Genomic DNA, 3878 nt, shown 5'->3' on the forward strand with positions numbered 1-3878 from the left:
AATCACCTTTTCAGGCTTTTCTAACAAAAATATGTGCCTCTGGCATGTCCAAATCCATTCCCTCCCCCCCTCTCTTTCTCTGCATTTCAGAAAATGTGTACTGAAACAAGCCTTTGTCAGATTTTCCCCCTCATGATGTCATTTGGGGAGTTAGCCCTGCCCCCAGGTTCAGTTGGCCCTCCCCACTTGAAAGAAAGTTCTGCCCTCTTCTCCTCAGGAGAGCCACAGGCTGTGTCCAAAACCACACACTCATTCCCTACTCCCTATCCACCATATAGTGAGCTGCATATAGTGGACTATATAGTGAACTCAACTGCAAAACACAAAAATGATCTTGGACACTACTCCGGCTGCGGGTAATGACGTCATAGCCGTCCCTCAATTAAAACGTTTGGCAGCAATGGCCCGTAGATTTCCATGACAACAACTGAGGATCGAAATTAACGGTAGAATTTTTTAATCTGATACTGAAGGTAACGTAAAAATTACTAACAGATAAAAAAAAGTTTAGAGTCTTTAGTGGTAAAATAGTCTACATTTGTGTGTATTATCACTTAATTTTGCATAAAAATGATAGTCTCATGTCTTGTAAACCTGATGGGGGTGAAGTTACTCTGTTTTGAATTCTTAACATTTGATTACAGATTAAATACTTTGGTTAAAACCAACAAACAAAAACTTTTAAAAGTTTTTATATGTTGCTGACTTCCTGGAAAATTATTCTCATTTATGCACTCAGAACTTGGTTGAAGCTCCTTTTGCACAAATTACTGCATCTATGTGATATGGCATGGAGGCAATCAGTCTGTGGCACTGCTGAGGCGTTATGAAGCCCTGGTTGCTCTGATAGCAGCCTGTAGCTGTTGTTGTCTGTGTTGTTGAGTCCGGTGTCTCATTTTCCTCAACATTTCTCTAGCATTTTTCAACAGGGTTCATGTCAGACCAGTTGGCTGGCCAATCAAATACAGTTACATCATGGTCAGCAAACTAGTTTCTGGTAGTTTTGTTTTCACTGTGGGCAGGTGCCAAGTCCTGCTGGTAAAGGAAATCCATATTTTTTATAAAGCTTCTCAGCAGATGGAAGTGTGAAGTGCTCTGAAATCTCCTGGTAGACGGCTAAGAGCAGATGACATGGCACCAAAAACCATCACTGACTGTGAAAACTTCACACTGGATTCCAAGCACCGTGGATTTGGTGCCTCTCCTCTCCTTGTCTGGACTCTAGGACCATGATTAGCAAATTAAATTCAAAACATACTTTCATCTGAGAACAAAACTTTGGACCACTGAGCAACTGTCCCCTTCGCACAGGTGAGCCGCTTATGATGTCTGTATTTTTCCGTACTTTTCTTAGCACACTTTTCCCTTCCAGTCAGCTTTCAATGAATATGCTTTGATACAGCCTCTGGGAACAGCCTGCCATTTCAGCGGTGACCTTCTGTGGCTTACCTTTCTTATAGAGGGTGTCAGTGATTGTCCTCTGGATAATAGTCAAGTCAGCAGTCTTCCCCATGATAGTGGTTGTGAGCTGATCCAGAATGAGAGAATAAAGGCTCAGGAATTTTTAAAAATTGGACTTTTGTACAATATTCTATTTTGTCATACTGTGGTGGATTTTAGATTTATGTGAGCTGTAAACTAAAATCAAGATAAAAAAAAAATACTTGAAATATTTCACTTTATCTAAGATGAATCTAGAATATGTGGAAGTTGAATTTCTAAAGTAAATCATGGGGGGAAAGTACAATAATTACCCAAAAATACAATGTTTAACAAATTTATCAGACCACCTGTCAAATTTGTCTCAGAGACCATCCAGCATCATGAAGGACTTTAATGTGGACTTTCATTTTCAGTGAGCTCTCCACATTTTACCATTTTGAACAGGAATGAGGAATTTCAAACTGGATTCACCCAAATTTGAGCCGGCTCACTGGGCTTCTCTGAGAAGTCAGAAATCAATCAAGCATAACATTCAACCACTAAAACTATTTTTTCTGTTCAGGAATGCAAGTAAATAACTACAATTTGACATATTAATCAAGAAATATTTATGTGCTTTAGTATTTTTTCAGTTTTTTTGTAAATCAGTAAATTTGAAAATTCATGGATAACAATAATAATTCTATTTTAGCATTAAAAATATCATTTGGGTTAAAGAGCTTCTACATATTGGTGTATTAACCATTGCAGAAACATAAAAAATGATTTTGGTAATTACCAGTGCTGTTAATTTAGGGCAGCTGTGGAATAAACTTTACTTTGGGTGATGGTCCAATAAATTTGTTAAGCATTGTATACTTGAAGTCCCCGTAGAGTGAAAAAAAAAAAAAAAAAAAAAAAAAAAAAAATCAGTATTTAAGTTTGTTGTATGACAGGCTACTGTGCTCTGAACCACCAGGCCAAATTTCAGTCATGAAAACATCTTTGAGTTTATAAAAAACTTTAAAATCATGGAAAACAAGGCAATGATATCTGCTCGAGGATGGTGTGGGCATATTTTTTAAATGAGCCAAAGCCACACCCACTCAAATTCAAATTAAAAAAACAAAGTGCTACAACCTGAATGGAGGAATCATTTCTGCTATGCTGCTGTTACAGCTTTCTTTTAAGGCACTAGAGATCAGATTTATGTCATGACAGGCAGACAGTTTAGAGCTAAAAAGTCCCAGCTTTATTTTCTCATTCGGTATTATGTTGAATTGCTGCCGAAAACACTTCATTACCTGATGTTGCTCTCCAGAATAAAAGTCTTAAATGATGATTATCACTGGAGACTTTTATTGTGACAGACTTGGCAGGAATAGAACGTGTTCATCAGATACTTTATGAAACTTTAGCATTGTGATGCTAACAGACAGGAAGGACTGAACTGTGGCTGCTTTGAGAGAGGCAAAGCCACGGTCAGCTTTCTTTAATCACCCAGGATTCAAGACAAGTGAAACATGGATTACAACACACCCAGCAGGTAAGATGTTTGTTCCTCCTGCATTTTCAAGTGAAGAATAGATAAGCACTCCAGCAATTAGTCTGTCCCCTGACCTTGTGGTGAACTCTGGCCAAAGCACAGCTGCCAGGCTCTGTGCCATAGCAGACAGACAGAAGTTGGGGATTCAATTTACTCTTTTCTGGCACAACTCTCTGTTGTGATGCTGTTATGGACCCGTAGGCCACCGAAGCTGACCGATTTTTGAAATTTACCTCACAATGAACAAAAACCCAGCATGTCTGTTAACTTTAAGTGAAGGCAGAGACATCGGCTTACAACAGACTGTGTTGAGATTTACTACTCAGTGATATTCTGTTGTAGTGTTGGCGGGGCAGGATAATTTCCCATAGCGACCAGTGATGTGGTAGGTCCCAATATTTGCCCTGAACAAAATTAAACCAAGCCAGGACAGAGGTGATTTTTTTTTTTTTTTACGGTCTAAATCGTAAAGTCACACATCAGATCTCAGTGTTTTCTCGTTTACAGAAACCTTATTCCAAAATATCTAGCAAGTTAAAACACAACCTTTGGATTTCATTTTACTGGGACTTTAAGAGGTTCCTCCTCTTGCATCACAATCTTAGAGTTGGTGACTAAGAATACAAAATCAACACAATGTGTGATTGTTGAGGGAAAAAAATCCAGAATAATCCCTAATAAATGAAGCATTCATCTTTACAAGGACCCTTCTTGCAGGTCTCACACATACAAAAGTCAATTTGAGTCTTAAGAGCAAGAATATACCAACGCTCACCGAGCCACTGCAGTGTAAGGAGAAGTGCTGCATTGCCAGAAGGAGACAGCCATAGCAGTGTGCTCTGGATATCCCACATCCTAAAGGTCAACTGTTTACAACTCATCTCACAAATCAAACGAGAAACCACTAGAC

The sequence above is a fragment of the Cheilinus undulatus genome, linkage group 20 (assembly GCF_018320785.1).
Source record: "Cheilinus undulatus linkage group 20, ASM1832078v1, whole genome shotgun sequence".
Taxonomy (NCBI): domain Eukaryota; kingdom Metazoa; phylum Chordata; class Actinopteri; order Labriformes; family Labridae; genus Cheilinus; species Cheilinus undulatus.